The sequence below is a fragment of the Pristiophorus japonicus genome, chromosome 17 (assembly GCF_044704955.1).
Source record: "Pristiophorus japonicus isolate sPriJap1 chromosome 17, sPriJap1.hap1, whole genome shotgun sequence".
Lineage (NCBI taxonomy): Eukaryota > Metazoa > Chordata > Chondrichthyes > Pristiophoridae > Pristiophorus > Pristiophorus japonicus.
In genome coordinates this window covers 57,264,471-57,277,838 of record NC_091993.1, presented here as the reverse complement: position 1 = coordinate 57,277,838, position 13,368 = coordinate 57,264,471, and the positions used below count along the sequence as shown (strand labels likewise).

General features: G+C 49.8%; 1 protein-coding gene across 2 annotated transcripts in view; it reads right to left on the bottom strand.

Moving 5' to 3' along the window:
• The window catches only part of LOC139227753 (uro-adherence factor A-like), a 64,977-nt gene that overhangs the window by 36,559 nt on the left and 15,050 nt on the right, over positions 1-13,368 (bottom strand). The window contains exon 1 of one of the 2 annotated variants that reach the window (XM_070858749.1): positions 760-876. The exons of the other annotated variant lie outside the window; for it this stretch is intronic. The gene's annotated coding sequence lies outside the window, so the exon portion shown is untranslated. Of the gene's footprint in view, positions 1-759; positions 877-13,368 lie in introns of those variants that run through there. 2 annotated transcript variants of the gene reach the window in all.

The following is a 13,368-nucleotide window of genomic DNA, read 5'->3' as shown; positions in this document are numbered from 1 at the left end:
GGGGGTCACTGGCTTCAGGGGGGGGGGGTCACTGAATCCGGGGGGGGGTCACTTAGTCCGGGGGGGGGGGGTCACTTGATCCGGGGGGGGGGGGGTCACTTGATCCGGGGGGGGGGGGGGTCACTTGATCCGGGGGGGGGGGTCACTTGATTCGGGGGGGGGGGGTCACTTGATCCCGGGGGGGGGGGGGTCACTTGATCCGGGGGGGGGGGGGCGGTCACTTGATCCGGGGGGGCTGGGGCACTTGATCCGGTGGGGGGGGGGGGGTGGTCACTTGATCCGGGGCTGGGGGGGGTCACTTGATCCGGGGGGGGGGGTGGGGTCACTTGATCCGGCGGGGGGGGCGGTCACTCGATTCCGGGGGGGGGTGGGGGGTCACTTGATCCGGGGGGGGGGGGTCACTTGATCCGGGGGGGGGGGGTCACTTGATCCGGGGGGGGGGGGGTCACTTGATCCGGAGGGTGGGGGGTCACTTGATCCGGGGGAGGTCACTTGATCCGGGGGGTGCGGGGAGGGGGGGCACTGGATGTAGGGTCTGTCTCGCCATTCACTCCCCGCCAGCGGCTCTGGGTCTTCGGTGTGCCGCAGTCAGGCCCAGCGATCCTCCAACAGCCCCGGGAGCGAGCGCGGCTCCAGCCTCCATCACCAGACTCACAGGCCGGCCCAGGTCCAGCCTGAGGCTCCGACCCGCGGCCTGAGCGGACTCCCGCCACCCCAGGCCAGGGCCCGCCGCGCTGCACTGAATGCAGAAGCGATTACCTGTGGAGGCGGTTCGGTCCCCGCCGCGTCCCCCGACCGCCGGGCCGTGTGTGCGGGCCGCGTCAGGCACCTCTGTGGCCGACCCGCCGAGCGTTCGCCACGCTCCGCCCGTCAATCACAGCCCGGGCTCCGCCCCCGCCCGTCAATCACAGCCCGGGCCCCGCCCCGATCCGCACCGCCCGTCAATCACATCCCGGGCCCCGCCCCGCATCTGTCAATCATAACCCGCCTCCCCGCCCGTCAATCACAGCCCGAAACCCGCCCCCGCCCGTCAATCACACTGCACACTAAAGCAGAATGCAGAGTGTGGAGGGGCAGGATACTGGGCCAAGGTTGGGTCTGCACAGGGCACGGTGACATTGGCGGGGGAGGGGGAAGGAGATGTGTTTGCAAAGCACTCACTCTTGCCTCGGCCCTAGTTATTGCCACAGGCAGTGCACAGAGCGCCGCTGCCCGCAGTCAGCTTTTTCCTGCTGCCAAAGTTGCTGAGGCTTGTGTTGTGCCCGGGCTGAGCAGCACTTCGCAGCGCCTGAACACAAAACGTGTTTACCCTCGGGGCTGCATCACACAGTGCTATTTGTCGGGACTATCAGTGAGTGTAAAGCAGGGCAATGCACGGCTGCACTGCAGTGTTGGTACTCACCGGGGGGCCGGCAGCCCCACACACTACTGTCGGTCCCGCATGGTGGGCGCAGGCTGCGGGCTCTCCCGCACTTTGTCCACACACTCACTCACAGCGGGCTTTCAAACCCAACCGTGCACCTTCACCCGGACCCGGGATCCCCACGATCCCCTTCTGTGGGTTCACGTCCCCACGCCAGAACCTCTCTCCTTGGGAACGCCGCGCTGCTGCCCAGTCTTGCTGTGGCCTCCCCGTCCCTGCTGATCGGGGAAACGCAGCCAAATGGGAGCTCCAGCCCGCAGACCGCGCTGCTTTACAGGGCACTTGTTTCTCAGAAGCACGAGTGACGTTCCTCCCGATCCAGATGTCTGCCAATGAAGTACTTTTGCAGGGTAGTCACTGTTGTACTGTGGGGAACGCAGCAGTCAAATTAGTTCCCACACACAGCACTGTGATGATGACCAGATAACATGATTTTATGTTATGTTGATTGAGGGATAAATATTCACTGTGACTATTTTTCTGCGCCTGCAGAAGGGAGAGAGGGAGAAATGGGGGCGGGGGGAGAAAGGAGAGGGGGAGAGACAGAGAGAGTCAGAGGAGAGGGGAAGAAGAGGAGGGGGAAGAGGAGAGGAGGGCAGGAGGGGGGAAGAGGGGAAGAGGAGGAAGAGGGGGAAAGAGGAGGAGGGGGCGGGGGGGAACTCAGGGAAGAAGTAACATGTTCTTCCAATCCCCTTTACACCCACACTCGATTTCTCGGAAAGCGTGTGATACAAGGGACATCGTTGGAGTGGATGATATCCAGAAGTTACGACACTATCACTATTCACTTCATACCCAACAATTAACAATCCGTGACCCACACACATTGCCCCATCTATAGCGAGGTGGGTGGGAAGGGTGGTGGCGGGTAAGGTCAGGAGCTTGGGCTAGGGTCAGGGACTTGGGAGGCTTTTGCTGGGTCTGTGGAGCTCTATCCTCTCTTGCAAAGGAGTTCTGAAGTCACAATGGCTCGAATTACACTTTGCAAAGTCACTCAGAACTTGGGCAAGACAATTCCAATTACACATTCTAGAGAAACTTCTGGCTTATCCTCCAAGGGGGTCCAATCAGCAATCAGGTCATGTGATAATGGAGAGTGAATCAGCCAAAACACAATGCAAATAACTGCAGTCATAAATATTGGCCAGGACACCGAGGAAAACTCCCCTGCTCTTCTTCAAAATAGTGCCGTGGGATCGTTTATGTCCACCTGAGAGGGCAGATGGGGCCTCGGTTTATGTCCACCTGAGAGGGCAGATGGGGCCTCGGTTTAAGGTCACATCCAAAAGATAGCACCTTCGACAATGCAACACTCCCTCAGTGTTAGGCTAGATTTATGTGTTCAAGTCCCTGGAGTCTTGAACCCACCACCTTCTGATTCAGAGGCGAGTGTGTTGCCCACTGAGCCACAGCTGACACTAATGGAATTGAAAAACAGGGAAGTGATATTTGACTTGTATAGAACCTTGATCAGATCACACTTGGAGTACTGTGACAGAAATAAAAACAGAGAATGCTGGAAATCTCAGCAGGTTGGGCAGCATCTGTGGGAGAAGCAGTTAGCGTTTCAGGTCGATGACCCTTCGTCAGAGCTCTGTTTCTCTGTTTCTCTCCACAGATGCTGCCTGACCCGGTGAGATTTCCAGAATTAGCAATTTTTATTTCAGATACCAGCATCCGCAGTATTTTGCTTTTGCTTTGGAGCACTGTGATGGGACTGGTCTCCATATTACAAAAATAATAGAGAAAATGAGGAAGGTGCAAAAAAAAGATTTACATGGATAATACCAGAACTGAGAGGTTATAACTATTGGGAAAGATTCAACAGCCTGGGGCTAGAAAAGAGAAGACTGAGGCGTGAGCTGATATAGATCTTTGAAATGATGAAGAAGTTTGACAGGGTAGATGTAGAGAAGATGTGTCCACTTCTGGGGAGTCCAAAACTAGGGACCATAAATACAATATAGTCACTACTAAATCCAATAGCGAATCCAGGAGGAATTTCTTTATCAAGAGAGAGGTGAGAATGTGGAACTCATTACCACAGGGAGTGGTTGAGGCGAGCAGCATAGATGCATTTAAGGGGAAGTTAGATAAACACGAGAGAGAAAGGGATAGAAGGAAATGCTGCTCGGGTGAGATAAAGTAGTGCGTGAGGATATTTGTCTGGAGCAGAAATACCAGCACAGACCAGTTGTTTCTGTGCTGCACATTTTATGTAATGATATACTGGCATATGGCTTGAATTTTGGTTCGAGTTCCAGTGTTGTACAGATGAAGATTCGCAAAGGAGCAGGAACACCAGGAGGCAAGTCACAGACTGAGCTCAGCTTTAACCTCTCCTGCGCATCCTGCTTTGGAGTGGTAAACTGGCAGTGAGTGTGTGGTCTGGACTGTCCTACCCTTGGCCCCACTCCCCATACTACTGTTGCATTCTGACCTCTCGCAAGGTAGCCACCACATCTCCTGTAACTACATTCCTTGCTGTGACCCAGGCCAGCCTCAAATTGTCCTGTATTTATGTGCTTCCCTATGAAAGAGTTACAAGAATGGGGCCAACTTCTTTTTGCATGCTGGCATAAGGAAGCTGGCCCCTAGCTTTAACACCTAGCTTTAGCACTCGACTCACATCATGCCATCTGGCTCCTCATCCAAAATAACCTCGCGGATACATAGAAACATAGAAACATAGAAAATAGGTGCAGGAGTAGGCCATTCGGCCCTTCCCTGATCATTCCCTCAGTTCCCCTTTCCTGCTTTCTCTCCATACCTCTTGATCCCCTTAGCCGTAAGGGCCATATCTAACTCCCTCTTGAATATATCCAATGAACTGGCATCAACAACTCTCTATGACAGGGAATTCCACAGGTTAACAACTCTCTGAGTGAAGAAGTTTCTCCTCATCTCAGATCTAAATGGCCTAACCCTTATCCTAAGACTATGTCCCCTGATGCTGGACTTCCCCAACATCGGGAACATTCTTCCCGGATCTAACCTGTTCAGTCCCGTCAGAATCTTATACGCTTCTATGAGATCCCCTCTCATCCTTCTAAACTCCAGTGAATAAAGGCCCAGTTGATCCAGTCTCTCCTCATATGACAGTCCAGCCACCCCTGGAATCAGTCTGGTGAACCTTCGCTGCACACCCTCAATAGCAAGAATGTCCTCCCTCAGATTAGGAGACCAATATTGAACACAATATTCCAGGTGAGGCCTCACTAAGGCCCTGTACAACTGAAGTAAGACCTCCCTGCTCCTATCCTCAAATCCCCTAGCTATGAAGGCCAACATACCGTTTGCCTTCTTCACCGCCTGCTATACCTGCATGCCAACCTTAAATGACTGATGAACCACGACACCCAGGTCTCGTTGCACCTCCCCTTTTCCTAATCTATCGCCATTTAGATAATATTCTGTCTTCCTGTTTTTGCCCCCAAAATGGATAACCTCACATTTATCCACATTATACTGCATCTGCCATGCATTTGTCCACTCACCTAACCTGTCCAAGTCACTCTGCAGCCTCTTAGCATCCTCCTCATAGCTCACACCACCACCCAGTTTAGTGTCATCTGCAAACTTGGAGATATTGCACTCAATTCCTTCATCCAAATCGTTAATGTATATTGTAAAGAGCTGGGGTCCCAGCACTGAGCCCTGTGGCACTCCATTAGTCACTGCCTGCCTGTGGCACTCCATTAGAAATGGACCCGTTTATCCCGACTCTCTGCTTCCTGTCTGCCAATCAGTTCTCTATCCACGTCAGTATATTACCCCCAATACCATGCGTTTTGATTTTGCACACCAATCTCTTGTGCGGGACCTTGGCAAAAACCGTTTGAAAGTCCAAATACACCACATCCACTGGTTCTCCCTTGTCCACTCTGCTAGTTACATCCTCAAAAAATTCCAGAAGATTCGTCAAGCATGATTCCTCTTTCATAAATCCATGCTGACTTGGACCGATCCTGTCACTGCTTTCCAAATGCACTGCTATTTCATCCTTAATGATTGATTCCAACAATTTGCCCACTACTGATGTCAGGCTAACCGGTCTATAATTACCCGTTTTCTTTCTTCCCTCCTTTTTTAAAAAGTGGTGTTACATTAGCTACCCTCCAGTCCATAGGAACTGATCCAGAGTCGACAGACTGTTGGAAAATGATCACCAATTCATCCACTATTTCTAGGACCACTTCCTTAAGTACTCTGGGATGCAGACTATCAGGCCTCAGGGATTTATCAGCCTTCAATCCCATCAATTTCCCTAATACAATTTCCCGCCTATAAGGATATCCTTCAGTTCCTCCTTCTCACTAGAACCACTGTCCCCTAATACATTCGGAAGGTTATTTGTGTCTTGCTTTGTGAAGACAGAACCAAAGTATTTGTTCAATTGGTCTGCCATTTCTTTGTTCCCCATTATAAATTCACCTGAATTCGACTGCAAGGGACCTACTTTTGTCTTCACTAATCTTTTTCTCTTCACATATTTATAGAAGCTATTGCAGTCAGTTTTTATATTCCATGCAAGCTTCCTCTCATACTCTCTTTTCCTCCTCTTAATTAAACCGTTTGTCCTCCTCTGCTGAATTCTAAATTTCTCCCAGTCCTCAGGTTTGCTGCTTTTTCTGGTCAATTTATATGCCTCTTCCTTGGTTTTAACACTATCCTTAATTTCCCTTATTAGCCACAGTTGAGCCACCTTCCCCGTTTTATTTTTACTCCAGACAGGGATGTACAATTGCTGAACTTCATCCATGTGATCTTTAAATGTTTGCCATTGGTTATCCACCGTCAACCCTTTAAGTAGCCTTTGCCAGTCTATTCTAGCCAATTCACGCCTCATACCATCGAAGTTATCTTTCCTTAAGTTCAGGACCCTAGTTTCCGAATTAACTGTGTCACTCTCCATCTTAATAAAGAATTCTACCATATTATGGTCACTCTTCCCCAAGGAGCCTCGCACAACAAGATTGCTAATTAGTCCCTTCTCATTACACATCACCCAGTCTGGGATGGCCAGCTCTCTAGTTGGTTCCTCGACATATTGGTCGAGAAACCATCCCTAATACACTCCAGGAAATCCTCCTGCACCGCATTGCTACCAGTTTGGTTAGCCCAATCAATATGTAGATTAAAGTCGCCCATGATAACTGCTGTACCTTTATTGCACACATCCCTTATTTCTTGTTTGATGTTGTCCCCAACCTCACTACTACTGTTTGGTGGTCTGTACACAACTCCCACTCGCGTTTTCTGCCCTTTGGTATTCCGCAGCTCCACCCATACCAATTCCACATCATCCAGGCTAATGTCCCTCCTTACTATTGCATTAGTTTCCTCTTTAACCAGCAATGCCACCCCGCCTCCTTTTCCTCTCTGCCTATCCTTCCTAAATGTTGAATACCTCTGGATGTTGAGTTCCCAGCCTTGGAATACCCTGGAGCCATGTCTCCGTGATGCCAATTACATCATATCCATTAACTGCTATCTGTGCAGTTAATTCATCCACCTTATTCCAAATACTCCTCGCATTGAGGCACAGAGCCTTCAGACTTGTCTTTTTAACACACTTTGCCCCTTTAGAATTTTTCTGTAATGTGGCCCTTTTTGATTTTTGCCTCTGCCCTCCACTTTTACTATTCTCCTTTCTATCTTATGCTTCTGCCTCCATTTTATTTCCCTCTGTCTCCCTGCATAAGTTCCCATCCCCCTGCCATGTTAGTTTAACTCCTCCCCAACAGCACTAGTAAACACTCCCCCAAGGACATTGGTTCCGGTCCTGCCCAGGTGCAGACCATCCGGTTTGTACTGGTCCCACCTCCCCCAGAACCAGTTCCAACGTCCCAGGAATTTGAATCCCTTCCTTTTGCACCACTCCGCAAGCCACGTTTTCATCTGGGCTATCCTGCGATTCCTACTCTGACTAGCATGTGGCACTGGTAGTAATCCTGAGATTACTACTTTTGAGGTCCTACTTTTTAAATTTAGCTCCTAGCTCTCTAAGTTTGTCTTGTCGGACCTTATCCCGTTTTTTTACCGATATCATTGGTACCTATGTGCACCAAGGCAACTCCCTTTTCAGAATGTCCTGCACCCGCTCCGAGACATCCTTGACCCTTGCACCAGGGAGACAATATACCATACTGGAGTCTCGGTTGCGGCCACAGAAACGCCTATCTATTCCCTTTACAATCGAATCCCCTATCACTATAGCTCTCCCACTCTTTTTCCTGCCCTCCGGTGCAGCAGAGCCAGCCACGGTGCCATGAACTTGGCTATTGCTGCTCTCCCCTGATGAGTCATCCCCCTCAACAGTACCCAAAGTGATGTATCTGTTTTACAGTGTGAATTCAGATAAAGAGCTTTTAAATGTGTTTTCTTATCATTTCTCCTGCTATGGCCTCAGTTTCTTACACACTCTTATGTTTATAGATTCTGTCCCTTCCTGTCACGCTCTGGTTTTCGTTTCCCTCAATGCTACTCGGCTCTATTGCCTTCACCTTGTTCATTGAGCTTTTAGGTTTCTGCTCACCTGAACCCTCCCCCCCACTAATTAGTTTAAAGCCCTCTCTGCAGCGTTAGTTATTTGGTTCGCCAGGACCCTAGCCCCAGACCCCTCTTAGCCCAGTACTGGTGCCAGTGCCCCAGGAACCAAACCCAATTCTCCCACTCCAGTCTTTGAGCCATGAGTTTAGCTCTCTGATCTTATTTAACCTATGTAAATTTGCTCGTGGCTCAGGTAGTAATCCAGAGATTATTACCTTTGTGATTCTGCTTTTTAATTTGGCCCCTAGCTGCTCATGATCCATTAGCAGAACCTTCTTGTCTGTCCTATCTATGTCGTTGGTACCCACGTGGACCACGACAACTGGATCTACCGCCTTCCACTCCATGTTTCTCTCCAGCTCCGAGGAGATGTCCTTAACCCTGGCACTGGGCAGGCAACACAGCCTTCGGGACTCACGCTCATGGCTGCAGAGAACTGTATCTATCCCCCTAATGATACTGTCCCCTACTACTACAATGTTTCTTTTTACTCCCCTCGCTTGAATGGCCTCCTGTACCATGGTGCTGTGGTCAGTTTGCTCATCCTCCCTACAGTCTCTGCTCTCGTCCACAAAGGGAGTAAGAGCCTCGAACCTGTTGAACAAGAGCAAAGGTGGAGGCTCCTCCATCACTACCTCCTGAATCCCCATACCTTCCTGACTCGTAGCCACACGCTCCTGTCCTTGACCGCGAGCCAAATCTGAGTTAGTTAACCTAAGTGGTGTGACTATCTCCTGGAACACAGTGTTCAGGTAACTCTCCTCCTGCCTGATGTGTTGCAGTGTCTGCAGCTCGGACTCCAGCTCATCAATGCTGAGCTGAAGTTCCTCGAGTTGCAGATACTTATTGCAGACGTGGCCACCGTGGACCTCAATGTGGTCCACCAGCTCCCACATGTTGCAGCACTGACACATCATCTGTCCTGCCATCTTAATGTATTTAATTAATTAATTTAGTTTTATTTTTAGTCCCACCAATGCCACAGAATTCTAACCCTTAGTAAAACACACACTACTGCTATTAAGAAAACAGTTGGGATGTGGGCTCTAAGGAGCCAAGCACATAGTGTGGGCCTGGAGTCATGCAGAGGTCAGACCAAGTAGGGCAGCCAGTTTCCCTTCTTTCCCTAAATTGAGGACAGGCTGCATAGACTAACATAGAAACATAGAAATTTATAGCGCAGAAGGAGGCCATTTCGGCCCATCGTGTCCGCACCGGCCAACAAAAACAAAGGGAGAAAAAATCTGGGAAAATTCCTCACCGACCCATCCAGGTGATCGAAACTAACAGATCACCCTGGCGTATTCTATTCCCTGCAGTACTTACCATTATATCGGCGCCTCCAACAAAAGTTCATCCAGTCTAATCCCAATTACCAGCTCTAGGTCCGTAACCCTGCAGGTTACTGCACTTTAAGTGCCCATCCAACCATCTCTTAAAAGTGGTGAGGGCTTCTGCATCCACCACTCTTCCAGGCAGCGAGTTCCAGATCTCCACAACCATCTGTATAAAGAAGCCCCCCCTCAAATCCCCTCTAAACCTTCCGCCAACCACCTTAAAATGATGTCTAGGCCCCTCAATATTTTGTACACCTCAATGAGGTCTCCTCCCAACCTCCTCTGTTCCAATGAGAGCAAACCCAGCCTATCCAATCTGTCCTCATAACTAAGATTCTCCATTCCAGGCAGCATCCTAGTAAATCTCCTCTACACCCTCTCTAGTGCAATCACGTCCTTCCTATAATACGACGACCAGAACTGCACTCAGTACTCCAGCTGTGGCCTAACTAAAGTATTATACAATTTAAGCATAACCTCCCTGCTCTTATATTCTATGCCTCGGCCAATAAAGGCAAGCATTCCGTATGCCTTCTTAACCACTTTATCCATCTGGCCTGCTACTTTCAGGGATCTGTGGACAAGCACTCCAAGGTCCCTTTGTTCATCTACACTATTAAGTGGCCTACCGCTTAATGTTTATACCCTTTCATTATTAGCCCTCCCAAAATGCATCACCTCACACTTCTCTGAATTAAATTCCATTCGCCACTGCTCTGCCCACCTGACCAGCAGATTGAAATCCTCCTGCAGCCCATGACTTTCCTCATCAATCACACAACCAATTTTATTGTCGTCTGCAAACTTCTTAATCATACTCCCTATATTCAAAACTAAATTATTGATGTATACCACAAAAAGCAAGGGATCCAGTACTGAGCCCTGCAAAACCCCACTGGAAACATCCTTCCAGTCACAAAAACATCCATCAATCATTACCCTTTGCTTCCTTCCTCCAAGCCAATTTTGGATCCAACTTGCCACTTTGCCCTGTATCCCAGGGCTTTAACCTTCGTGACCAGTCTACCATGCGGGACCTTATCAAAAGCCTTGCTAAAGTCCATATATATTACATATACGAGGCTTGTATTCCCTTGTGGGTGATCTAATTGAGGTGTTTATAGGTAGATAGAAATAAACTATTTCGGGGGGTGGGGAGTCCAAAGCAAGGCGGCAAAACTTTAAAATGAGAGTAAGGCCATTCAGGGAGTATCTCAGAAATAACTTCATCACACAAAAGGGTGTGCAATCTGGAAATCTCCCCACCTCCCATTCCCCCCCCCAAAAAAAAACATTGTTGAGGGTAGGTCAGTTGAAGATTTCAAGACTGAGCTTGACAGATTATCGCTGGGTATTACGGCCGACACATGCAGAGGAGATACAGATCAGGAATGGTCTATTTGGATGGCAGAACAGGCTCAAGGGATGGAATGGCCCACTCTTGTTACTATGTTCTCTGAAAGGCAATGGTGAACGGCACTGCGGCAGCATTCATTCTCAGTTTCCCTCGATGCTAGCCTGCAAATGTCCAGATTTATTCAATACAATTTCACAATGTCCCATTGTGGGAGTTGAATTCTCGACCTCTGGGTTGCTAGTCCAGTATCAATAGCACTAAGCTGCCATACCCTACTTGGCTAGCTTTCTTCAGTTCAGTAATGGCACCATCCAAGCCATCACACTTGGAAGTTCTGCTCCCTGGCCCCTGAATGCATCCATCTCCCCGAATCCTTGAGCAGGCCCCATGTTGCATATCCTCTATGTAATGTTTGACCCGGAGTTCAGCTTCAAGATCCATTGACCCTGTGAGCACCAAAGCTCCGAATTATTTTTCTTTTGGAAGGCCAGGTTTTTTTTCCAAACAGTGCTACCAATGCCCCAAATCAGACCTTCCAGCTGTGACCTTAACTCATTCTGTCCCTCCTCACTGTCACCATTGCTGGACCTTCCAGCCATGACCCATGCCATTGTAGGCTTGGGGCTGGACCTGCCCCTGCTCTCTGGTCTGCATAAACCCCAGCATGTTCAAACTCTGTCTGTCGTGTCCTCACCTGGGCTGCAGGTGAAAGACCGATATTGAAAGCCTGCATAATAATCAGCCGTCTTCAAAGGCCTCCACTGGCTCCCCGCATTGACTTTACCATCCGTGTCTGCATTTACACATCTCCCCCTGGCCTTTCCCACCCTATCTCTTTGACTAACTCCAGCCCTACCCAATTGCTGCACTTCCGACTGTGCTCACACCCGCAGTGACAGAGCCTTGTCCATCAGGCACGCCTCTGCCTTATTCCATCTCTCCCTGGGGTCGAATCTTTCCCCAGCTCAGACTCGGTGCCCGCCTCTTCCCCTGTTTACATAGCGCCTGGGAACCTTTACATCAAAGGTGGTTTATAAATACAAGTATTCATTGGGCGGGAGTGACCACCTAAGTCAACTGAACATCCGAATATCAAGCATCGTGCCCGTGGGCGAACATAGTATTTATTATCTGTATATGGTGAGCACAGAGATGCGCATGTGTACCAGAACAAATGCAAAAAACTGCGGATGCTCGATATCTGAAATAAAACCAGAAATTCTGGAAATACTCAGCAGGTCAGCAGAGAGAGCGAGAGAGGAATAGAGTTAACGACCTTTCATCAGAAAATGGTGTCATCGTCATAGGCAGTCCCTTAGAGTCGAGGATGACTTGCTTCCACCCTAACATGAGTTCTCAGGTGACTGTACAGTGCAATGCAGGATCGCCAGTCTCTGTCACAGGTGGGGCAGACAGTCGTTGATGGAAAGAGTGGGTGGGGGAGCCTCGGTTGCTGTGCGCTCCCTCCGCTGTCGACACTTGGCTTCAGCTTGCTCTCGGCGAAGAGACTCGAGGTGTTCAGCGCCCTCCCAGATGCTTTTCCTCCACTTTGGGCAGTCTTGGGCCAGGGATCCCCAGGTGTTGGTGGGGATGTTACATTTTTTCAAAGAGGATTTGAGGGTGTCTTTGAAGTGTTTCCTCTGCCCACCTGGGGCTCGCTTGCCGTGTCGGAGCTCTGAGTAGAGCGCTTGTTTTGGGAGTCTCGTGTCAGGCATGCGGACGATGTGGCCCATCCAATGGAGCTGATCAATGGAGCGTGGTCAATGCTTCGATGCTAGAGATGTTGGCCTGAACGAGAATACTGACGTTGGTGCACCTATCCTGCCAGTGGATTTGCAGGATCTTGCACAGGCAGCATTAGTGGTACTTCTCCAGTGTTTTCAGGTGCCTGCTGTCTCTGAGCCATATAGGAGCGCAGGAATCACAACTGCTCTGTAGACCATGAGCTTGGTACTGGGTTTAAAGTCCTGGTCTTCAAATACTCTCTTCCTCAGGCGACCAAAGGCTGCACTGGTAGTATTTGACCTCGTCGTCGATGTCTGCCCTTGTTGACAGTAGGCTCCCGAGGTATGGGAAATGGTGCATGTTGTCCAAGGTGGATTTTGATAACAGGGAGGCAATGCTGTATGGGGGAGGCAGGTTGGTAGAGGCACCTTTGTCTTACAGATGTTTAGTGTAAGGCCCATGCTCTCGTACGCCTCGGTGAAGGTGTTGACGATGGTTTGGAGTTCGGCCTCTGAGTGTGCGCAGACGCAGGCATCATCTGCATACTGTAGTTCAATGACAGAGGATGGGGCGACCTTGGATCTGGCCTGGAGGCAATGGAGGTTGAACAGATTCCCGTTTGTCCTGTAATTTAGCTCCACTCCAGCTTGCTGAGGGTGAGATGCAGCATTGCAGTGAGGAAGATCAAGAAGCGGGTTGGCACGATGACGCAACCTTGCTTGAAACATAGAAACATAGAAAATAGGTGCAGGAGTCGGCCATTCGGCCCTTCTAGCCTGCACCGCCATTCAATGAGTTCATGGCTGAACATGCAACTTCAGTACCGCATTCCTGCTTTCTCGCCATACCCCTTGATCCCCCTAGTTGTAAGGACTTCATCTAACTCCTTTTTGAATATATTTAGTGAATTGGCCTCAACAACTTTCTGTGGTAGAGAATTCCACAGGTTCACCACTCTCTGGGTGAAGAAGTTT